We start from the raw sequence: 26,775 nt of genomic DNA on the forward strand, positions 1-26,775 counted from the left end.
TTATTTCATACCTGGCAAACTCTCCATCAGAATGATTTGAGATTTTATTCTATCCCGAGCACTCATAACTATGTAACTATAGGACAGGCTCTCTGTGCCAGTGCCAGGATAGTGGACATGCCTGGGATGCTTTCATTTCCATTTTCTCAAGCTAAGCAACTAGAGTGATACCAAAAGCAAGCCAAATACAAGATGGCCCAAAAAAATCTAAATTTAGTTTTGGAGATTGTAATACAGTTTCTTTTATCATCAACCAAAATATCATTATTTAAAAATATGAATTAAACTTATTTTGTAGTCCTTAAGAGGATGTCAAATGGGATAGCACCACTGATGAGAAGATAATCCACTTTGGATATCGGCCATCAAAGATCTTCAAAATATGATAGACCTGGTATGCCAGATGACCCGGGCTAACCTGGCACTACTGTTCCTACTTATAGCTGGGAATTTTGTTTCCCTGAACCCCTCTTCTATGTGGTTTGGATTAAAGCTGGCCAATGAGATTAAATCACGTGAGACTTAAGAGTGATCAACTAGGCCGAGCGCAATGGCTCATGCCTGTAATTCCAGCACTTTGCGAGGCCGAGGAGGGCGGATCACCTGAGGTCAGGAGTTTGAGACCAGCCTGGTCAACATGGTAAAACCCCGTCTCTACTAAAAATACAAAAAATTAGCTGGGTGTGGTGGTGGGCACCTGTAATCCCAGCTACTCAGGAGGCTGAGGCAGGAGAACTGCTTGAACCTAGGAGGCGGAGGTTGCAGTGAGCCGAGATCCCACCATTGCACTCCAGCATGGGCAACAAGAGCAAAACTCCATCTCAAAAAAAAAAAAAAAAAAAAAAGAGTGATCAATTGCCCTGGTTTGCTCAGGATAGAAGTGTTGCCTGACATACAGGAATTTCAGTGCTAAAATGGAAACTTTTGATCAACTCAGGATGGGTTTGCTAGATTTGGGAAATGGAAGTGATGTCACTTATTCTTCTTGGAAGATCATGAGGATCAGACACAGCGATAAAGAGGTACAGGTGTGTCCAGCAGCCCCTCTAATCCCCACTGCCCTCCTGCACTGACTCCACGTTGTCTACCCAACCTCTGGCCTTGCTAACCAATAGGATCCACAAGCCCAACACCAGATGCTTGGCTGCAAACCCTCAGAAGCAGCATTCCCATAGACGCAAGCATGGCCATAGAGTCAGCAGTTTCCACAGCACTACCCCTTACTATAGACTTCACATGCTTTACTTTTGTGGTTCTACATCCACAGGCAGAAGTGCATGGCATTTGATGTATTCCTGCAATCTCTGCCTTGCCCAACTGCACCAGCACTTTAGACGGTATTAGTTACAAATTGGCCTTCTGACCCTCACCTTCTCTTCCCTCCCTTCCTAGCCCCGCTACTTTTGTCTAAGCTTTAACTCCTGTATTAAATCCCTACAGTTGTTGGTGGTGGCTCAGTTTTCCTGGCACCTCTGACTGACACACATGCGTACTGAGTAATCATGACATGCTACCAAAGACCAGTGCTGAGGAATCAGAAGCATATGCCAGGAGCCTGATGAACACACTTGGCAAAAGAAACTAGGGACTCAACTGAAATGCTCTTTTTTCCTCAAAGAAGTTAATCCCACTATCCTCTTTTCCCACCTCTCCCCCAATCTTTAGTTTTTCTTTTCTATAAACACTCATTCCTTTTCTTTTTAACATCTGTTGCAAGTTTTGATTTTATATTGACGTGTGTGATTATTAGCTGAATGCTCTTCCTTGTCATCCTACTGAAAGTTGGAATCACCTTTATGCTGTTCAACATCACATGCACTGTCTACTCAGAGACTACAGGATGCCAGGATGCCTGGCATGCAGTAGGTGCACAATAAAGTACAATGAATATGTTTGAGTGAGTAAATGTGAGGAAATGGGGTCTGGAACCTACAATCCTCTTAAAGGAACACACATTTGCAGAATTTGTTTTTCAAGTATTAACCACAATGCTCCTCTTTAAAGAAGAAAATAAAAATGTATCCACTCTAAACATTGAGAGCCTTTTTGCATTCCATGAGTAACATAACCCATGACCAGGTAAATACTTGTCTTCTTTATTTCCCCCAACAAAAAGAATCAATTACAAACTTCTCTGTTAATCCCCTAAGTACAATGTGAAGTCCATTAAAGACTCAAAAGCTAGTAACCGTGGGATGGAGAATAATGTTTATACTATTAAATGAATAATGGCTCCACATTGTCTCGAAGAGGAGAATTTTCCTGGGTTGCCATTCGGTTTGCTAGTTGGTTTTAAATCATTTAATGGATCAGAAAGACGCTACGCTTGGCATGAATACTAATGTTCCAACAAGACTACTGAGGATCAGCATGCTTCAGGAAAAGTTACTAAGAATTTCTCTCTGTCACTCCGGGATTGCACTTTCCATGAAGTTTTGGAAGTCATCGTAAAACTGTACTGTTAATGTGTGCAAAGTGAATTCAAAGGGCTGTTGATTTCCCAATGAATTGGGTGTTGGGTAAAGGTGGAAACCTAGCCAAAACTTCTCTCTGCTCTAGGTTGGAAAGGCAAGTCTTGAGTCCAAGCCTTTTCTAAGACCAGTTTCTATTTCACTTTCAGAACCAGTCCATTTCAGAGATCATTCATGTATTTCTAGGGCTAAAGCTGATAATTACCTTCAGAGTGTTAGCCAGAATCAGAATATTCTCACTATGTGCTGGGACCTGTACATCCACCTTGTCTCCTAGACATCTTCTCTTTCATCATCTGAAGTTCCAGAAAAGGCAGGTGGAACTTAGAATGATGACAGAGATTCTACAAGAGTTTCAATGAGCAAATCAAACTCAGTAGCTACCAAAGTTTCTTTCCCGAGGCAGAGAGGTTGACAAATAGTACGTTTTCCCCCAGAAAGTTACTCACACCTCATGGCGAGTGGGCCTATGAATGGAGTGGTCAAGGAAGGCTGACCCACTGAGAGGCCATGCAAACCCCACATTCATTTCACAGATGAGAAAATGAAGACACAAGCCAAGAAAAGACCAGCTACCAAATTTTCTAAAAAGTAAAAATAATGCAGTGCCTCCTATTGTTATCTTTACTTCTACTGGCAAAAGGAAAGCTGCTTAGAGTGAGCCACAAGTGACATGGTGATACGGAGGCACTGAAGACAAAAACAGTGCAGTGGGAGGTGACTGGGCAGGGTTTAGTTTGTTTGTTTTATGGCTACAGGCACCTGGGCACTCTTCCTAGACTGTGTCAGTCCTGGTCACACCTGCCTCACATAGCAGCAACCAGGATGGGGCCAGATACCTTCCCTGGGCCTACTCCCAGCACCTTAGGTTCCGACCCATTACCTTACTTCAGCCAACGAGATGCTCCTGCCTGCGATTTTGGACATTAAAGGGGTAAGGGAAAAAATGCAGGGACATGTGAGAAATCCAGTAGGAAAGCAGAGTGGTGCCAGGACTGTGAGCCTACTGGGAAGAATCCAAGGTCCAATGGTAGCAGCAATGAGTTGCCAGGTCAGCCTCCTAGCCAGACCATCCCAAGGCATGGCTTGTTTCAAACTGGGATACACTTCAGTCCATCCTTCCAAATGCCTCACCATTCTCAGTTCCTGCTCTTTTCCCAAACCTGGCTCTCCAGCATTCTTGGGATTCAGAGATAATAAATCCCTCTTGTGTCAGATTTTGCCAGAGCAAATGTGTGGCTTCACAGTCTGGCAGTGGCAGTTATGGTGAGGCAGAAAAATACGATTCTAGGCAAGATAAATGGAGTCTAGTGTTGGCTTAACTGCTCAATGGCTATGTGGCCTTGGGCAAGTCAGTCCCCTGCACTGGAACTCAACTTCCTTATTCTAACATAAAAGCACATTGGAATAGATGGTTCCTATCACTGTTACAGTATTATTGCCAACTTATATTTAGCACAATGTTATTGATGGCCAAAATAATGTCCCTTCAATTCTTAATACCTCCAAGGAATTAATTCAATTTAACAAATTTATCGATCACACATTTTGTGCTAGGCACCAGGCTACAGGCTAGAGATATAGCAACAAATCAGTCATGGTTTCTGCCCTCTTGGGGCTTAAAAGGAAGACACAGCAATTGCCAGTCAATTATTGGGAAGTAGAGTAAGAATTATGTTATAACAAGGACAGGATGTCCTCAGTCAGTACTGAATGGGGCCCTAACAAAGACTTTGGAAAACAGAAGGTTTTTCCCAGAAATTGTGACTTCTAAACTTTCTGGAAGAAAGAATGAGTTAGAGATGCTGAAGGATGCATTAGATAGAGGAGACAAATTCTTCCAAAATCAAGGGACAGCATACATCAAAGGCCAGAAGGAACTGAGAAAAGGTCAACATTGCTGAAATGAAGAGGTGATTATGGTCAAAGAGATATACAATGGCCAGGTCAGACTGCACCAGGCAGACAAGATTTGGGGTTTATCCTACAAATAAGAAAAACACGTTAAAGATTGAACATTCATTTATTCATTCATTCATTTGTTTTGTCAAGGCAAAAATGTAAACAAATGTGTTTTAGAGAGATTTTTCAGCATCAAGGGTTGAGTGAAAACATATTTTCAGAGTTAACCAGAAAAAATTAAATGCCCCATTCCTTGAGCCTATGACTTCCTTAAGTTTCTCTAAGAATCCAGGTTGAATGTGGTCCCTGGGAAGCACACATCTGGCCCTCAGTGCTTAGCTTCTCAGTGGACCAGAAGCTACCTTTCTACTCACCTAACTCACACTTGTGTTATTTGATGCAGATCCTTAAAAATGGCTCATGGATTACAGAGGCATGAAACTGGCATGGAAACCCATAGAAACAAATGAATTTTAACACATGATCCCCTCACTTCCCTATAGACTCTTTTATTTCCAGAGGGCATGCATCTTAACAAACATCCATTCACCCTTTGGTCCTCAGAGAAGATAGCAAAGAAGAGGCAGTTTTGATGAGTTAATTTTGCCCATTTGCCCCACAATATGCTCTCTGGAGGGGTGTGGAAACCCTAAATCAGCTTGAAGAGTGCATAAACTTTATTTTCTTAATCAAGCCCCATGTTATTAAGTTTTCTCATTATTCACTGAGTTTTTTCCATTGGCCAAGTCTTTTTTCCATATGCCAATCCCTCAAAACATCTGAAACTCAGAACCACACATGTGTATGATCTGATCTTTGCCTAGCACCATAGCACAGCCACCTCCCTTGCCCTGGAATGCCCTTTTAGCAACATAGCTGGTTTCCCCTGGCATTTTTGATATTCACATTGCACTGTGGACTCCCACTGAGCCTGCTGTCAATGAAATCTCTAAGGCTTTTTCCCATGTATTGCAGTTTAGCCATTTCTCCCCCATCTCATGTACAATTTGACTTCTGAACCCAAGTGCAGGACCCTCCATTTATCCCTATTAAGTTTCATCTTGTTAGATTCAGGCTATTGTTCCAGCCTGTCAAAATCATTTTAGATCTCAGCCCTGTCAGCTGTCTCCCTCCTTGCTTTATGCCATCTGCAAATTTGATCAGCATGCTTTCCATGTTTTCATCTAAGTCATCTATGGAAAGGTTGGGTAGCACCGAGGCAAGGACATGGCCCTCTAGGTCACTGGAGATTGCTCTCCAGGTTGCCAGTTATCCATCAATCAACAGTCACTGAGTACTGTCTTTCATCCAGGTTCCAGTACACTGAGTCACATTATCATCCAGCCACATTTCTCCATCCAGTCCACATCAATATCAGGGGTACTCTGTCAAACATTTTGCTGATATTCAAATACAGTATACTAGAGTATCTCTTTATTTAATGCTATAGGGAGACTCTGGGTGAAGAAAATCTAAGTGTAGTACTGCACGCATTGATAAATATGGTTTGTGTAGAGAAGGATTTATACAAAAGTGGAGTGACAGATATAGCTCTGTCATCATTTAAGGCATGTGAGCTCCTTAGAGCCAGAAATGTTTGGTGGTTTTGCTCACAGCTATTTTTCCAGCACCCCAAACAGTGCTTCATTACAGTAGACACTCAAGTATTTATTAAATGACTTAATGAATGAATATAATTCAAGATTAGCTGGAAGCTGGCCAGGCGCGGTGGCTCACGCTTGTAATCCCAGCACTTTGGGAGGCCGAGGCGGGTGGATCATGAGGTTAGGAGATCGAGACCACGGTGAAACCCCATCTCTACTAAAAATACAAAAAATTAGCCGGTCGTGGTGGCGGGCGCCTGTAGTCCCAGCTACTCGGAGAGGCTGAGGCAGGAGAATGGCGTGAACCCTGGAGGCGGAGCTTGCAGTGAGCCGAGATCGTGCCACCGCACTCCAGCCTGGGTGACAGAGCGAGACTCCGTCTTAAAAAAAAAAAAAAAAAGATTAGCTGGAAGCTAACCAGTTCATAAAGCAAAATATTTGTGGATTTCTAAATGGAGGAATGATAAAATAGGATGCTGCCACTTACACCAAGGGTTGGCAAACTACAGCCTAAGGACCAAATCAGACCTAATGCCTGGTTTTGTAAATAAAGTTTCATTGGAATACGACCATGTTCATTTGCTTACATATTATCTGTGGCTGTTCTCATGCTATCATGGCACAGTTGATGATTTGTGACAGAGGCTGTGTGGTCCACAAAGCTGGAAATATTTACTATCTGGCTTTTCTATAGAAAAAGCTTGCCAACCTCTGAACTAGGAAATTAAGTTCAAATTAAGACTTTCCATGATCTAATATGTTTGTAATTTTCTTACTGATCAAGATTTTTTAAAAAATTCCCAAATGTATCACGCCTTTTATTTTCTCTATGCCTTTTCTCTCTGTTGGATACAACCAGTGTCCTGTGCTCCACTCCCGGTCTTTTCAACATTGCAAACATATACACCTAAGAGATATACGCAAAATAAACATAGTTATGTAGCAAACCATTGCTGAATGTCTGCTATAGGCTGAACATAATATTATGCACTTTTTATCTTATATCTTCACTATAGGCTTTCAAAGTAGATATTATTGTCCCGTTGTTTTTTCTATTGAGGAAACAGGAATTAAGCAACTTATCCAATGGTTCACAGAAAACAAAGGCCTTGACTGAGGTTTGAGCTAAGATTTGTCAGATCTGCTTGTAATTTGGTTTGGTTTTGCTCATTGCATGTTCAGAAATAAGCCAGTTTACAAAGGGGGAAATAGGACATGTCCAATTTCATAGAAATCTTGATTTGAGGTTTAAAATATAATCAAATCATTTTTAAAATTTTCTATTGATGTTTAAATCAGCCAAAGGCAATTTTATTATGGAAAGCCATTAACTGGCATGACTTTAAACAATAAAATCAATTCAGAAACTGTTCATTCAGTTAAAAATCTGAGACGGTCATATTAATGCAATTGTATTTGAACTAGCCTAAGTATAATTTCATTCATATCTAGCCCTAAATCATACTGCGCTCTTTACCCAGGCAGCTCCCATTCCATCTGCCAATGCACAGATGGGCTGGTCTGTGCATACGGGCTTTTCTTCACATGCTAGATGTAATAGCAACAATGATGAACCTGGTGTGTCTGTCAAGAGCCTAGCTTGTAGCCCAGTTCTTCCTCACATCCTCCTTGGGCAGCAGGTAAGTGACTGGCATTATCTAATCACAGTTTCTATTTATGTCCCCCCACTTCAAATCACTTCTCTAGCTCAGGCTGGTTTTTCCCTCCACTAATAACTAGATTTCAGCTTTCCCTTAAGGTCGTATTTCATCAGCCGCTGGCACATCTCTTCTGCTGCTAATGCCACACTGATCTGCTTTTGCAAGGTTCCAGACCTTCTTTTATCACCTTAGGGGCTACCTCCTGGCCAGGCTTTGCTCTCCTTCCCTGACCCTTCCATATGCCCCTCTCCCCCACAAGCTCCAGCATCAACCCCCTGGCCAGATTTAATTTCTTATCCATGTCTATTCAAGCAGACATGAAAACAAAAATAGAATTTCCCTGGAAAGAGCTTCATTTCCCATGGCCAAACTTAGCATAGCTTTCACCATCAGGACACATCTTCCAGGGTTCTGCTGAGTCCCTTGAGGGGCCCTAGAGAAACAGTGAGACAGATGTAAGGAAAGGAAAAAAAGCATCTTATGTGAAAGCACGTCCAGTATCTTCCGGGTATTGTGTTAAATAAACACCACAGGGTAATTCAGTATTTATAGAAGGAAATAAAAAAGGCCTTAATGATGATAGGGCATCAGAGAAATTTAATTACTCCTTCAGGTCTCTTTTGTGCAAGGCAGTCTTCACATGACAACCTGGGTGGCTTGTTTGTGGTATTGCTTCTCTCTTCCCAAGAAGGTGCTAAAAGAAACTAGCTGTGGGTGGAGGAAGGTGCTCTTCATAAAGAGACCCTAACCCCCATCCACACCAGCTCTCCTGGGATAAGAAGTAAAATGCCTCAAGTTCTTGTGCTTAGCCAGCAGGTACTAGGGAGCACTGCCCAGGAGGCCAGCTGCTATGGGACACTGATGCCAGGACAGACTCTGCAGAGTTCTAGAGCTCCCCAGGAAATAACAGTGAGGGCTTCTGTAAAGGAGAAATTCACAACTGGAACCTTCTCTTGTCCAATATGGCAATGTTGTTTGATGGGGACTATAAAAATGGTTAATGTTGGCAGATTTTTTTTCTCTCCCTAACAGGAAAACCCCAGAAGTGCATTGCAGATGCTCAGAAACCGTTCAGAGTCCACAGACAGGATTGCATGTGACACTACAATCTGGACAGGGCCTGCTTGAATCAGAGCTCCAATAAACATAGGTAGGCCTAATCCACCGTGCACTCACCCTAAACCTCTCCTCTGGACAGAGCCCTGTGCTATTTGAGTATATTCACTATGAATGTGATGTTCCCTCTTCTTCCCAAAAATACAGTGTAGTAATTAAGTTATATAGACTGCTTTTAGGTATAGTTTTCAGATGTCTCTTTCCAAAGGGAAAGTACAACATTTAATTCCACAACTAGGTCAGGGAATAGATAGATCTCTTCTAGAAATGCTGGAATTTCTGGATAATTAGTATGACATTTCTTTGAGAATACATGTTCATGGAGTTAGTAAGCCAAGATTTTTATGCTAAACCAGTAACTTCATCATTGCGGACCATAGTTTCTCCAATAGAAACATAATGCAAAAGACCCTAGAAATATTTGATTCTTGGTTTTCTTTGTCCAATCCCCACCACAAATCAAACCAACCACTGTGTACTATTAATCCACCATCTGTTTCTTGTGTGTTTCCTTTCTCACCATCCTTAATATTTTGCCCTGGTAGAACAGTCCTTCTGATGTTTCTTCTCATTGGTGGTAATCACCCTATATGTGGTTTCTCTCCCTCTAGTCTCCCTACCCAAGCCATAAACACCCACTACTTCAAGTCCATATCACAAAGGAAAATCACGGCTGTCTTAAATGTAAATCTGATCATGGTACTCCTCTGCTTAAAGTACTTCAAAGTTCAAAGCACCTCCTCTTCCCCACTTCTCTCTGGATCCCCAGGATCTAGCCACCTTGTATATGGTTTGAACTTTCTAAAGGAGATAATATATTGACTTTTTAAAATGGACTTTCAGGAACTTTCGTTAAAATTGAACTTTAAATTTTGAGATAATTGTAGATACACATGCAGTTATAAGAATACAGAGAGGCTGGGCACGGTGGCTCACGCCTGTAATCCCAGCAATTTGGGAGGCTGAGGCAGGCAGATCACGAGGTCAGGAGATCAAGACCATCCTGGCTAACCTGGTGAAACCCCATCTCTACCAAAAATACAAAAGATTAGTGGGGCATGGTGCCGGGCACCTGTAGTCCCAGCTACTCGGGAGGCTGAGGCTGGAGAATGGTGTGAACCCGGGAGGCGGAGCTTGCAGTGAGTGGAGATAGCGCCACTGCACTCCAGCCTGGGCAAGAGAGCGAGACTCCATCTCAAAAGAAAAATAATAATAATAATAATACAGAGAGATCTTTTACCCAGATTCCACCAGTGATAACGTCTTGTGAACCCATGATACAGTATCACAACCAAGATATTAATATTGATACATCAAAATGCAGAAGGTTTCCATCACCACAGAGACACCTTTCCTTTCCCTTTTATAGCCAAACCCACTTGCTATGGTATGAATGTACCATAATTTGTTTAATCATTTGTATGGTGAAGATTATCTTAGCTCTTCCCAGATTTTGGCTACTACAAATAAAACTGCTATGAGCATCCCTGTGCAGACATGAACATAAGTTTTAATTTCTCTGAGATGACTGCCCAAGAGTGCAGTTTCTGGGCTGTACGGTAGTCGCATGTTTAATTTTACAAGAAACTGCAAAACTGTTTCCCTGAGTGGTTTTTCCATTTTATATTCTACCAGCAATATGTAAGAGCCATACAGTTTCTCCATAGACTTGCCAGCATTTGTTGTGGTCATTTTTTAAAATTTTAGCTATTGTAATAGGCGTGTAGAGATATTAATATCTCATTGTGGTTTTAATTTGTGTTTCTCTAATGGCTAATGTTGGTGATATGGTTAGCCTTTGTTCCACACCAAAGTATCATCTTGAATTGTAATCGCCATAATCCCCATAATCCTCACATCTCCAGGGAGACCAGGTGGAGGCAATTGGATCATGGGGGCGTTTTCCCCCCAGCTGTCCTTGTGATAGTGAGTTCTCAGGAGATCTGCTGGTTTTATAAGGGCCTCTTCCCCACTTCACTTGGCACTTCTCCTTCCTGATGCCTTGTGAAGAAAGTGTCTTGCTTCCATTTCCCCTTCCGCCATGATTGTAAGTTTCCTGAGGCCACCCAAGCCAAGCTTAACTGTGAGTCAATTAAACCTTTTTCCTTTATAGATTATCCAGTCTCCAGCAGTTCTTTATAGCAGTGTGAGAACAGGCTGATACAGCTGGTGAACATCTTTTCATGTGCTTATTTATTATCTGTATATCTATCTTCTTCAATAAAATATCTGTGCATGTCTTTTGCCCATGTTGTAATTGAATCGTTTGGCTTTTTTAAACTGTTGAATTTTGAGAGTTATTTATATAGGTTAAGTAGCAGTTCTTTGTTTGATATATGGTTTGCAAATATTTTCTCCTAGTCTGTAGCTTGTCTTTTCATCCTGTTAAGAGTCATTTGCACAGCAAATTTTTTTAATTTTGATGAGGTCTAATTTGTCAATTTTTGCTTTTATAGATTGGGCTTTTGGTGCCAAACCTAAGAGATCTTTGCCTAGCCCTGGATCACAAAAATTGTCTCCTGTATTTTTGTTTGCTAGCCACATGTTTTATAGTTTTATATTTTCACTGAAGTTTATGATCCATTGTGTATTAATTTTTTATAAGGTGTGAAGCTTAGGTCAAAGATCCCCTCCTCTTTCTTCCTGTCTTCTTTACTTCCTTCCTGCTCCCCCTGACCTTTCCTCCCTTGTCTCTTTTTTTACCCCTGCCTATGGATGCCCAATTGTTCTATCACCATTTGTTGAAAGGCTTAGCAGACACTTTTTTTTTTTCTTTTTTGAGACGAAATCTTGCTCTGTCACCCACTCTGAACTGCAGCAGCATGATCTCGGCTCACTGCAACCTCTTCCTCCCGAGTTCACATGATTCTCCTGCCTTAGCCTCCCAAGTAGCTGGGACTACAGTTGCCCGCCACCAAGCCCAGCTAATTTTATGTTTTCACTAAAGACAGAGTTTCTCCATGTTGGCCAGGCTGGTCTCGAACTCCTGACCTCAAGTGATCCGCCTACCTCGGCCTTCCAGTGTTGGGATTGCAGGCATGAGCCACCATGCCTGGCCAAGGCTTAGCAGGCACTTTTAAATGGCATCTCTCCATTTGGTTTCCTCCCTCGTGCCCCATCAGTTGAGACCTCCTTTCTCTGACCTTCATGACGTCTTGCCCCCTCCACTCTCACCCAGACCTCCAGAAGCCTTATTCATGGCCTTCAATCAAGGGCAAGGTCCTGGTGCTTTCCTCCTGCTCAGCACCTCTTCAGGAAGGAGATAAGGACATCCGCGAGACAGGCGGTGACTCCTCCACAGAGACCCCACAGGATTTCAGCAGCACTGCCTTCTCTACTGCCGGCTCAGCTGCCTTCCATTCCTTGTCCTTCCCCCCTACCCCTTCAATGACCTCAATCCCAAAGAACTAAAAAAAATGACTCTTGCTTAGATGTGACAACTCATTTGTGGAAACAGGATTTTTAGTTTAAAATCTCTGGATTTCCCTGAACTTGTCTACCCAATTTCACAGCACATCAAACTGTGTCCTGGCTCCTTGTTGACTACTTCATTTCATGGCTACCATACTGGAGGAATTTGTCATGCTCAGATATCTGGGTCGTGTAACCTAAATACTTAATGTGCTAATGAAAGAGTCGACAGGAAACTGTGTGGGCCTCTCCTTTGCCTTCTCCATTTCTTAATGTTTCATATATGTCATAGTTGTACTCACTCTCAACATGAACAATCCTGATTTAAAATCATCTAAACCTATGTGTGCTTGAGGCAACACCTCCACATAAGAATGTCAAAGGCCATTCCTTCCCTGCAGATCTTTGAGGAAAAACAGTTTAAGCTGAGATGGCATATGGAGACAATGCAGTTACTCAGACAACCCCCTGGGAATATTCTTGGTCAGGCCAGAGAGCAATTCCGTCTTTTGGGCTGTGAAAACATGGCCTCTGAGGTTCATTCTGAGTCAATCTATGATCATCCCTGGTTTTATTTTGCTAAACCCAGAATGTGGTCAAATGCAGCAGTGAGAGTGTCCTTTATCCATGGGTCCATTTTAATGGGCCCTGGTATTTCTGTCCCTGTCAATTCTTATTCAGTGTCGCTGTCATCAATGAATTTGATCATACTTCTGCCTGAGGCACTTTAAGCAAATTGGACATTTTTTTTAATAATAAAAAGCTGACAAATGAAATGTTTAAAAATAGGATGGTGCTGACTCTGAGAATGTATCTGAAATGGATGTGAGAAGAGTAGAAGGGTCTCTGTCGGGATTTTTTGTGCTCTTCTATGACATTAAACATTCTATATCCATTAGGAGATGTTGTCCTTCATTTTAAAAATATTAAATAATTTCTTTAGTGCAACTATATGGAAAACTCTGACATGAACACTAGTTGGGCAGAGGAGGGAGGTACATACATGAAATAGTCCCTATCCCTAACTTTTCAACCTGTTAAGACTCTTACAATCCTTTAATACTTAGTTTTCCTAGGATGTCTGCTTGGTCACACTATTACAGGTAGTTTCTCATTCTTCAAGTCCTTCATAAATTAGCATCCATAACAATTGGCTGGCATATGTAAAACTTCTCTGGAAACCCTCTTGTACAATGTTTGTGTAGCATTAGTGAAATCATGTATTGCCCTTCAGCACCCCAGGTGGGTTGTCTATCTCTACCCATCCTGCCCCAATCATAATTCTTCATCAATTGGGGTCATTTTAGCTTCTTTACAACTGAAAGTATAAATGTAGGCATAACATTTTTATCTATACTGACTATGTGGTCAAACTTTGGGTTTACTTGTTTATATAGTTTTCTTGATTTATTAAGTATTGCTGGAAGTTAAATAGCTTTGTTTACAAGCTGAGTGGAAGCTCTTCAGCAAAATATTAATAGCAGTTCAGGGCTAGTGTGAGAGTCCTTCAGGAGGCATCATTTGATGGCATCACTCTCTCAAGCTCTCAAAATTATATGATCTATTTTAAGAAACTTGACAATTTCTCTTGCCTTTAATTGCACTTTCTAGCATTTGGCAAGGAATCTTCTATGTCACAATAACTCTATTTTCAATACTGTACAATCACATAATCTTGTAAAGGCATCAAAAGCCATCGTTAGTCTTTTAATTTTTAAATTTACATTTAAATCAATAGAGTACAATGCTACCAATGCAAACTATTTAAGTGAGGTGGAAATCAGATAAAAAACCTCCAATAGAGAGGTAAGTTTTCATTTTTTAAGCAAAACAATAATCACAACTTACTTTCCCACTTGCTATTATATGAAAAACACAAAGCAGTGGAATAAACAGTGGATATGGAGATGGAAGTTTAAAAACTCCCATCGCATACAAACAAAACATGAGTTTGTATGAGACATGCACCTCTTCCCAGCTCTGTGTATTTATTTACTTCTTTAGGCTTCTGCTTCCTCACTTATAAAATGAGTGTTTTTAAAACCTACCTTGAAAAGGTATTGTGAGCTCAGTAAAATATCTGATACTGTACAGAGCTCAAGACATAATAGGTGCTCAGTAAATGGTAGTTCATGATAATATGAATCCCCTTTCATCCTTTCTTGCTTTTATTCTTTGATCACTAGAATCTAATATTCTAGATATCTAATCTCCAAAAACTAAAAAACATACTGCCCTTACTTAGATGTGAGAACTCATTTGTGGAAACAGGATGTTGAATTTAAAATATCTGGTTTCCCTGGACTTGGTTCCCCAATTTCACGGCACATCAGACTGTGTCCTGGCTCCTTGTTGACTACTTCATTTCATGGCTACCATAGTGGAGGAATTTGTCATGCTTAGATATCTGGGTAGTGTAATCTAAACATTTATGTGCTAATGAAAGAGTCAACAGGAAATTGTGTGGGCCTCTCCTTTGCCTTCTCCATTTCCTAATGTTTCATGTGTGTCACAGCTATACTCACTGTCAACATGAACAACCCTGATCGTTGTTTGATCGAGATTGTGGCACAATAGCCGACCAAATCTAAGTTAAATAAAACACCTTTGAGCATTCTTCACTCATTACATTCATTTCCTCTCGCACAGCCTACCTGGGTGCCCTGGAGAGGCAAGTCTGGTTAACAGTCCCAGAAGGAGGACAGGAAAGTGCATGCAATATGGCCTCATACCTTTGCCCCCTCCCACCCTGTGCCTCCCAAACCACAAAATACAGGACTGAATTAACAGAGAAATCAAAGCTAGCATTACAAATGCATGTCTATATCTGCACCAAACATTTTTTTTTTCTTCTCTACTGTTATGTTAAATTTGTCCCTCTTCCTGCCTAAAGACAGTTTCTCCACTTGTGCCTTGATTCTTTCTTATAGTGGTCATCTCTTTGCTTATATCGCCCATCTGATTTTGTACGTTGTCTACTTTTTCCTTTAAGTTCCTGTTTGATAAATCCAACATCTATTGTATCTGAGTCTGGTTCTGATAATTGTCTCTTCAGACTGCCTTGCCTTCCAAAATGACTTGTAATTTTGGGCTGACAGCCAGAGTTGTTTAAGATAATAGGTACAAAAGTAGATTTGCCTTTAATATGAGGATTTGTGTTAATCTGGCTAGGAGTCAGGCTGTTTAAAGTTTACTGTAGCTAGAGGCAACAGAGGCTTCAAATTCCTCTACTGGTATTGTTTTATCCTCCCTTCTTGGCTTTGGGTCTTCCCTATGTACTCTTCCTCAGGTAGAGTCTGTGCCTTGCTACTTTTTCACCTGTAACCCACTGTTATTATTACTGTAAGTTGGTTAGTTTAGTGGTAAGATGTGGGGAAAGTGGTAAGATGTGAGCATTCTATAATCTTCTACTTGTGTCTTAGTATTTTAGTGGGCTTATGTCTCAGGGGTGTGAACTTCAGAAGTATCTATCGCTTTTCTAGTATCTATCTATCTATCTTCCTCCACTGTTTCCAAGTCCCTTTCTAGCTACAACATTCCTATTCTATTTTTTGAAGTCCTTTCCCCTGTTGACTAGTGTTAATAAAATAAAATAAAATAAAATGGGTAATAGACCCAAGAATCTCCTGAGCAGACAAAGCCAGTTAATCCACAGTGGCAACCTTGACCTTATTAGATTTGCAAACATAGGCAAAACTTAAGTTGAACTGTTTTTTGTAAGTGCCTAATTAAAGAAAAATGAAACTTTAGATCAACTAATCAGAAGATGCCAGCTAACTTATAGCTATACACCTAAGGACCTTCCAATGGGATAGACCAAATAAGGCAATTGCATAACTGTAACCAGTCAAGTATTTTATTTACATTGCTTCTGAGTTCACCCTAGAAAAGCCTGCTCTCCTTGTGTACCCTTGGGGGAATCCAAGCCACCTTCAGTTTGGTGCTTCCCAATTCATAAATCACTGTTAGTTCCATTAAAGTCTTTAAAATTTTATCGTGCCTCAATTTGCCTTTAAACACTAGGCTCTTACTTATTTTCCCTTAGGTAAGACAGTAAGGGCTTGAACAGACATCAGTGGGGCAGAGTTGCCTTCCCCCAGCTGGGATAACATTTCAAAATTACCCTCTAATGAAGTCCTTCACCCTGGAGATTAGGCCTTTGTTTAGGGGAACTTCACCATGGCTACTGTTTCTTCTTCCATGTCTCTGCCTGCCAGGGCCATGTAGGAAGATTTCACAGCTTCTCCCCATGAGAAAATTGTAGGATCCCTAGAAGAAACCCTGGGAAAGTATGTGAGTCCCTATGACTGCTGCCCCCAGGAGCTTCCCATTCTCATGCCAATCTAGACATAGACTCCAGCAATCTGTCAAAATTACTATTTAAGCATTTCTACCAGTTGTGGTCCCAGCAGTTTCTGCTCCATGTAAGCTGATCTTAGTTGATATGTCTCCCAGATATGCTCCAGATTTCAGGGTGGTTGTCTGTCTTGCAACCTTAGTTCTCTGATGGAACTAAGAAAGTCATGATTTTCAGCTTGTATAGCTTCCTCTTATTGTAAGGACAAGAGTAATAACTTCCAATTTTAACATATCAAAGCTGAAACAAGAAATCCCTCCACCTATATTTTGAATTCTGTATGCCCTTCTATGTCAGGAATCTTACTCTTAACTACTACTTTCTTTTATTTTTTTTAATTATACTTTAAGTTCTGGGATACATGTGCATAACGTGCAGGTTTGTTACATAGTTATACATGTGCCATTGTGGTTTGCTGTACCCATCAATCTGTCATCCACATTAGGTATTTCTCCTAATGCTATCCCCCCGCCAGCCTCCCACCCCCTGACAGGACCTGGTGTGTGATGTTCCCCTCCCTGTGTCCATGTGTTCTCATTGTTCAACTCCCACTTATGAGTGAGAACATGCAGTGTTTGGTTTTCTGTTCCTGTGTTAGTTTGCTGAGAATGATGGTTTCCAGCTTCATCCATGTCCCTGCAAAGGACATGAAATCATCAGTTTTTATGGCTGCATAGTATTCCATGGTGTATATGTGCCACATTTTCTCTATCCAGTCTATCACAGATGGGCATTTGGATTGGTTCCAAGTCTTTGCTATTATGAATAGTGCTGCAATAAACATACATGTGCATGTGTCTTTATAGTAAAATGATTTATAATTCTTTGAGTATATATCCAGTAATGGGATTGCTGGGTTAAATTGTATTTCTGGTTCTAGATCCTTGAGGAAATGCCACATTGTCAAACTACTACTTTCTAATCTTGGCTGTGCATTGGAATCACCTGAAAATCTTTAGAAATTACTGATGCCTGGGCTTCCTCCCTAGAGGGTCTGATTTAATTAGTCTGGGACTGAGAACTATTGCCCTAGTGTTCATACACTTTGCAGACCAGAGTGGGATTTTTTTGAAAACCTAAATTTGATTACATTAGTCCTGTTGTTGAAAATACTTCAGTGACCATGCATTGCTTTAACAAAAGAAAAGAAACATGCTTACATGGTTTACAGAATTCTATAGTCTTGCCTCTGCCTAAGTTGTCACTTCTCCTGGCCGTCTTTTATTTCCTCACTGCACTCCCTCTCCCCACATCCATTCATCCCACAAATATTATTGAACACCTACTTATGACCTAGGCACTAACTGAGATATTGAATATACTGCAATGAACAAAACATAGCTAGTGCCTGTGCATATGGAACTTACATTTTCATTGCAGGGAAGATAGACACTAAATAAACCAAACAAATATGGTACATATATACGTATGTGTAGATATATAAATATGTATGTATGCTTAGGCATAATGTTGTACAGCAGATTCTAAAACTTACTCATCTTATATAACTGCAACTTTATACCTGTTGAACAGCAACCCACATTTCCCCTTCCCAATAGTTCCTGGCAACCACCATTCTCTCCCTGCTTCTGTGAATATGACTATTTAGATACCTGATATAAGTGGAATCCTGCAGTATTTGTCCTTCTGTGACTGGTTTATCTTAGTTAACATAGTGTCCTCAGGTTTGTCCATGTTGTTGCATATGGTAGATTTTCCTTTTTCGCAACAAAATGAATAATATTTCTGTGTCCATTCATCCACTGATGAAAATTTAAGGTGTTTCCAAATCTTGGCTATTGTGAATAATGCTGCAATGTACAAGGGTGGGAGCAGTGTGCAGATACCATTTCAAGATTCTGATTTCAGTTCTGATGGCTATATATACCTGAAAGTAGAATTACTGGATCACATGGCAGTTGCATTTTGGTTTTTGAGGAACCTCCATACTATTTTCCATTGCAGCTGCACCAATTTACATTCCTACCAAAAATGTACAAGGGTTGTAGTTAATCCACATCTTTGCCAACACTGTTGTCTTTTGTTTTCTTGACAGCCATTCTAACAGGTGTGAGGTGCTATCTCATTGTGACACTGATTTGCATTTTCTGATTATTAGTAATGTTGAACATCTTTTCATATTGTGGACCATCAGTATGTTTTCTTCAGAGAAGTCTCGATTCAATTCCTTTGCCCATTTTTTAGATCAGTGTGTTTGTTTATTTGTTTGCTATTGAGTTATAACAATTCCTTATATATTTACACATTAACCTCTTATCCGATAAATGGCTAATAAATATTTTCTCCCATTCTGTAGGTTGCCTTTTCACTCTGTTAATTGTTTTCTTTGCTGGGCTGAAGCCTTTTAGTTTGATATAGTCCCATATGTCTATTTTTGCATTTGTTGCTTATGCTTTTGGTGTCATATCTAAGAAATCATTGCCAAAATCAATGTCATGAAGCTTTACAAAACAGGGTAAGTGAATAGAGAATAATAAAGGTACTGTTTTAAATAGAAAAAAAAAACAGAGAATGCTTCTCTAATGGAGTGACATTGAAGCAGAAATCTAGATGAATGAATGATGAAGCAAACACTGTCAGGGAAACAGTGTTCAAATCAAAGGAAACAGCGAGTACAAAGGCCCAGCAAGGAGACCAGAGTAGCTTCAGTAAAAGGATTGCTGTGTAGATAAGATGTCATGTATGAGATTATAAAAGAGATTACTGGGGAGACAGAAGCACACAGGGACTTGCAGGCAATGGGAAGGAATTCAGATCTCGTTTCAAATGAGATCGAGTTGCAAATGCCAGCCGTTAGATAATTGTGAGCAAAACAGAGACATTAACTTAGGTTTTTAAAACATTACTCTGTTACTGTGTAAGACTGTAATAGTGCAAGTAACAAGAAAAAAGTTGAATTAAGAATTTATAATAATCTTGGCAAAAGCTAATAATGTCTTGGGTTAGGTTGGTAGCAGAGAAGAACAAGAAAAGTGGCCAGAGTGTGATGTCCCCCTTCCTGTGTCCATGTGTTCTCATTGTTCAATTCCCACCTATGAGTGAGAACGTGCGGTGTTTGGTTTTTGTCCTTGCGAACAAACCTGCACATTGTGCACATGTACCCTAAAACTTAAAGTATAATAATAATAAAATTTTAAAAAAAAAGAAAAGTGGCAAGAATCGGGATGCATTTTGAAGGAAAGCAGAGAAAATTCTCAGGGGAACTTGATGTGGTATTTGCATAAAAACTAGGAGTCTCAAATTATTCTATGGTTTGGTTAATAAGAAGCAGCATGAATAGTTAATTTTTACCAAGGAGAGAAGAAAAAGGCCTTTTGGGGAAAAGGCCAACAGTTCAGACTTAGAATAAGTTTGAGAAGCCTAATAAATAAGTTTGAGATGCCAAGGGATGATTTTGAGAAAACAGTGAGATTTATTAAACTGGAATTCAGGGGAGAGATCTGGTCAGATATAATGACAATAATCACAAAAACTTTACATAGCATTTAAAACCATGGTACTAGATGAAGTCACCTTAGATGTGACTGTAGGTAGAGAAACAGAGAAGTACCAGTTCCGAATCCCGGTGCCATCCAAAATGTTGTGGTAGGAATATGACTTTGGTAAAGAAAAGGACACTAAGAAGAAGAAACCACTGGAATTGAAGTAGATTAAATAGCATCATGTTCTGACACCATGTAAAAAAACTCAAGAAGAAGAAAAGAAATGCCAAGGCTGCATATTCTACACATATCAAATAACAAATGGACTGACAAGGACCATTGAATCTGTCAATATGGAGGATGCTAGGGACCTTGATGAGAGCATTACTAGTAGGGTGAAGGGAATAATAACCCGAGTGGGGTTAGCAGAGAAGAAAAGAAGTTCCACATCTGCTAACGGGAAGGTAGTTTGTATTGGACGAATTCCTCTATATGGTAATAACTACAAACTCTGCATAAAATATAAAGAATCTGAAAGTACAGAAGAGCAGCCAAATCAGCCAGTAGCTGAAAAGGAACCTGCCACTTAAAAGAAGATAAATGCTCTGGGTAAGATTTGCATTTAATGGTCCTTCTCCTGAGAAATCTCAGTAAGGATAGCATAGCTCGGCAGGAACTCAGGCTGAAAGTCACAGTGGTGCTCGTTTCAGAAGTCTGAGAATGGAGGTTAGGACTTCTGAGCTACTTTTAAAGTGAGGAGAAAGGAAGAAGCCACACAGCCAAAGAGAGAAAGCCTAACATCTGTATATAAACTCCACCCAAATCCTTAGTTGAGCCCCAGCTGTGATTATCTGGGGAAATGCCATGGGCCCAAAGGAAAGCAATAGGTGGCAGGCAAAAAGAACTAAGCAGAGATTCTAGCTGCTACCCATCACATGGAAGACACAGTTTGAAGTTTGAATGTAACCAAATATCTTAGTCAATTCAAGCTTCTATAACAAAGTGCCATAAACTAGGAGGCTTATCAACAACGGGAATTTATTTTTCACATTTCTGGAGGCTGGATGGCATGTATCGTAGCACCAGCATGGTTGGGTTTGGGTGAAGGCCTTTCCTCAGGTTGCAGACTGATGACTTCTCATTGTATCCAGACATAGTGGAAAGAGAGCCAGCTGGCTTTCTGGCCTCTTGTTATAAGGGCACTAATCCCATTCATGAGGGCTCCATGATATAATTACCTTCCAAAGGCCCTGTCTCCAAATACCATCACATTGGGATTGGATATCAACATATGAATTTGGTGAGATATAAACATTCAGTCCATAGCACTAAGTTAACTGCTGGGAAGAACAAAAAATAAACATGCTTCAGAGGATGATGAAACAACCCAGAATTTTTACACTATATCAACCATCATGTCTAGTATACTATAAAAAATACTAGACATCAGAAGAAACAGGGAAATATGACCCATAGTCGATAGAAAAAGTAATCAACAGCAAAATACCTTGAAGTAATCCAGATGTTGGAATTAGCAAAAATGGACTTGAAAGACACTCTTACAAATATGTTCGAAGGCTTAAAGAATAATGTGGTCATGTAATTAAACAGATATGTGAGAATAAAAGAAGAATCAAGTCAAAATTTTAGAATGAAAATTAGAGTAGTTTGATTAAAATTTTCACTAAATGGGATTAAGAGAGATCGGTGATTAACGAACAAAAAGTTAAGATAATTAAAAAGATATCAAAATAAATTACCTAATTCAAATAAACAAGGTATTTTTTAAAAACAGGAACAGCGTCTCAGTCACCTATAAAACAATATCAAACTATCTGCAATTAGAAACTTAGAAGAGTAAAAGATTGGAGAAGAAAAAAAATGACTGAAAATTTCCCAAATTGTATAAAAAATTCCATATATAAGTTTAGAAACTGAAAGAAAGATAATTACAAGGAAAATCATGCTTAAAAATATCAGAGTCAAATAACAAAACCAAAAATAAAGAGAAAATTCTGAAAACAGAAGAAAATGGTACTTATGGAAAATTAACAATACGAATAATAAATGACTTCTCATAAAAATAATAGAAGCCAAAAGACAATGGAACAACATCTACGAGACACTAAAACAATAAACATTTTCAACATATTCAGTGGAAAAAGTTGTCGAAATGAAGGTGATATAAGAAAAACAAAGCAGACAGACCAAATAGGATTCCAGTAACCAAATTTAAAACATAATGAACAGCAAAATAATTCAGTATTGAATTATAAAATACAGGAAGGAAGAAGATAAATAAATAACTTTCTAGTGATTGTTAATTAATTAAAATGGCAGGAAGAGGATAAGAGGAATAAAGGAGGGGGGAAGGGGGGGAAGGAGGGAGGAAAGAAAGAAGGAAAAAGAAAAGAAGGGCAAGAAAAGAAAAAAGAAGAGAAAAGAAAGTGGGTGTTTTCTACAATAGAAGGAAGAGGGCTGGCAGGTAAATGTGTAAAAAGTGCTGGAGTTGGAAAATATTGTGCAGTTGTGAAAGTGAAAATCAGTTCAGGCAAGAATCATCAGTCTAATGTGAGAGATTATGATGGAGGTTGGGATATTTGTATGATATAGATTTCTTATTAGTCATAGGAAAAAATAGAAATTATACACTGGAGAATCCAGATAACTCCTGGACTGGTTGAACAAAATTCATATCACCAAGGAGGGTATAAATGGCCCTCACACGCCCCAGATATAATACCCTGAAAATAACACAACATCTCTTATGTAATATTATAGCCTGGAATGCATAAACTAAATTAATTATGATAAAACATCAACCATATTCAAAATAGGGAATATTTTCTTCTCCCAAATTGTGAACATCTCAAAGCTAAAAAGCCCCAGGTTAAAGATACTCAAAAGGCATGAATGCTAAATGCAATATTGGTCCTAGGCTAGATCAAGTAAATGTTGATAAGTGTGTACAACTATTGTTGTAATAGCATATACATTTGCTGAAATTATGGAGTTATTTCTAAGTAAGTAATTTTTATTAAATGAAGAGGAAATGACGTTCTCAAATGAAAACAGAATTCTTCATCAGCAGAGTTACACAATAACAACAAAATGCTAAAGGATGTTTTTCAGACTGAAGTCAATGGAGACTCCACAGAAATTTGGATCAAGAAATGAAAAATATTAAAAGGAGATTAGAAATTGCAAACAAATAACAGTGAAATTGAAGACATAGCAATAGAAATTATCCAAAGAGAAACACAAAAAGATCAAAAACATTAACACAGCATAAGTGAATTGTCAGACAACTTCAAGCAGTCAAGTATTCATGTAATTTGAGACTCCAATAAAGAAGATAATTTGGAATCATTTAAAATATTTCATTCAAAAGAAGCCCAAAGGGTGACAGGCTGGGGGTGGAGGGAAAGAGAAGAACAAAAACTGAGGAAACAACAGAAACCGAATAGCAAGACAGTAGATTTAAATCAGATGAAAACAATAATCACATTTTATGTTAATGGTCTAAACACTATTAAAAGGTAGAGAGGGAAGAATAGACTGTGTTATATGTTATAAGAAGTCCACTTTAAAAATAAAGAAACAAAGGATTAAAAGTAAAACTAATAAAAATGATATCCCATGTGAACATCAGTAAAAAAGAGAGCTAAATGGCTAAGTTAATATCAAATGAAGTGTATTTTAGAGCAAAGAAATTACAGGGTAAAGTGTCGTTTTGTGATGACTCAGCAATCAATTCATTAGTACCTCATAAAGGTGAGGTAATAATCCAATATGACTGGTGTCCTTGTAAGAAAAGGAGGAGACTCCGGGAGATGGACCTATACAGACCAAAGGCCATGTGAGGACACAGGGGAAGGTGGGCCTCTAAAAGTGAAGGAGAGAGCCTCAAGAGAAATCAACCCTGCCAGCAACTTTTTCTTGGACTTCTAGTATCCAGAGCACTTCTAGCCTCACATTTATTTATGAGAGAATACATTTCTATTGTTTAAGCCATAAAAAAGAAATCAGTTCATTAAGAGAACATAATAATCTTAAATATTTATGTACCTAATTAATAATAGAATTTCAAAATACATAGAACAAACACCAACCTAGCACAATTTGTTATTTTCCAATTAAAATTCTCTGGTTATATTTTTACACTATCACCTTTACCAAAATAACTTGAAATAAAATTACTACATAGAACTTTAAGGATAGACAAATTCATAATTATAATTTGAGATTTTATCACCCCTCTCTCAATAATTGATAGAATAGATAGAAAATCAGTAAAGGTAGAGAAGATTTTAAAAGGCACTAGCATTAACTTAACCTGACTGATACTATCCCACTCAACAAGAGATGAAAATGCATTCTCCTCCAGTGCCCACAGAATATTTAGCATAATCAATCATATTCTAGATCATAAACTAAATCTCAGTAAATTCAAAAATATTTAAGTCACACAAAGTATGTTCTATGACCAAGTTGGAATTTAATTTGAAAGTAGTAACAAAAAGGTATCTGGAAAATTCAGATATATGAAAACTAAATATTAATAGCACACTTCTAAATAGTCAATGGGTAAGAGAAGAAAACAAAAGGAAAATTAGAACAGAATGAACCTTCAAACACAACACATCAAAAGTTGTGGAATGACACCAAAGCTTTACTTAGAGTGAAATTCATGAAAACAAGTGCTTATATTAGCAAAGAGGAAAAGTTATTACCTAAAGGAAAAAGTGAAGCACAAATGAAATTCAAAGTAAGCAGAAGAATAAAAATAATAAAGATAAGAGAGAAAAATCAAGGAAGAAAAACAATTGTTAATAAATGAAATTACATTGAAACATTAGATCTTTAAGAAGATCGATAAAATTGATAAACTTCTAGCGAGATTGATAAGAGAGAAAACACAAACTAACAATATCAAGAATGAGAGAGATGACACCATTACAAAATCTACAGACATTTAAAGGATAATAAAGGATTATATAAACAAATGTATACTAATTTGTTCAGCAACTTAGATAACATTAAAAAGTACAGTGTAATACACACACTACCAGTGCACATTCAAGAAGAAATAGATAACCTGATCAGCTTTATACCAAGAAAATTGAATTTGTAGTTAAAAACTTAACTACAGGAAACTCCAAGCTCAGGTAGATACACTGATTAATTCCATAAGTCATTTGAGGAAGAAATGGTACTAAGTTTACATACACTATTCCAGAAAATTGAAGAGGAGGTAATACTTTCCAACTCATCTTATGAGCCAGCATTACCCTGATGCCTAAGTTAGAAAAAGACATGACAAGGAAAGGACATACATATATCCCTCATTAACATAGATGCAAGCATTTAAAAAACAGCAAAACAAATTAAATAATATGCACATGCTCTTTGGCTTATGATGAGCTTATGTCCTGATAAACCCAATACTGAGTCAAAAATGCCACATCAAAAATGCATTTAATAAACCTAACCTACTGTACATTATAGCTTAGCCCAGACTATCTTAAATGTACTCAAAACACTTATGTTTACCTCCAGTTGAAATAAAATTATCTAACACAAATACTATTTCATAATAAAATGATAAATATTTAAGTAAGAATATCATACCACATATCACTAGTGGGAGAAAACAGCAAAATTCAAAAGTTGAAGTAAAGTTTCTACTGAATGCGTATTGCCTTCACACCACTGGAAAGTTAAAAAAAATTTAAGTGAAGTCATTATCAGTACAGCACCATCTGTATAAATAGTAGAAAGCACTATGGCCATGTGGGACATACCCCAGGAATGCAAGGTTAGTTTAACATCTAAAAACCCATTATTGTAATTCACTCTACTAAAATAAAAGGAAAATTCATATGGTCATCTCAATATACATAGATAAAGCATTTTACAAAATCCAATATCCATTTCTGATAAAACCTCCTATCAAAATAGGAATAGAAGTGAACATCCCCAACCTGATAGTGGATAATCTATAAAAAATCTACAGCTAATATCATAATTAATAGTGAAAGAATGAATGCTTTCCTCAGAGACTGAGAACAAGACAAGCATTGCAATTCTCACTAATTCTTTACCATGTTTTAGTGGAGGTTCCATACAGTGCAGTAAAACAAGAAAAAGAAATAAGTGCATCTAGATTTGAAAGGAAGTAGAAAAAAAAGTCTTCATTTGCAGATATCTGCATAAAATATCCCATAAAATCTTTTAAAAATTTATTAATACTAAAAAATTGTGTTTAGAAAAGTTACAAAACACAAGATCAACAACTTTATTTCTATATACTAGCAAAAAACACTTGAAAATAAATTTTAAAAATTTGTTTTTAGAATAGCAGCAACAACTATAAAATACTTGGGGAAATTTCTGACAAAATATGTCCAAAACCAATACAATGAAAAGTACAAAGCATTGCTGAGAGATACTAAAAAATATCTAAATAAATGCAGAGATATACTGCATTCGTGAAGTCTCACTATTGTTAAGATCCCATTTCTCCCCAAATTATCTATATGTTCAATAAAACCTTTGCCAAAATTAGAGCAAGATTTTCTTTGCAGAAATTAGAAAACTAATTCTAAAATTATATAGAAAACCAATGGATCAATAGCCAAACTAACTCTGAAGAAGGATATAGTTGGAGAATTAATAATACCTGATTCTAAAACTTATCATAAAGCTACTACAACCAAGACTTTGTTTTACTAGACAAATAGTTCAATGAAATAGAATGAAGAGTCCTGTAAAAAGCACACACATATATGTTAACTTGATTTTTGAAAA

This window comes from Nomascus leucogenys, chromosome 19 (assembly GCF_006542625.1).
Source record: "Nomascus leucogenys isolate Asia chromosome 19, Asia_NLE_v1, whole genome shotgun sequence".
NCBI classification, from domain to species: domain Eukaryota; kingdom Metazoa; phylum Chordata; class Mammalia; order Primates; family Hylobatidae; genus Nomascus; species Nomascus leucogenys.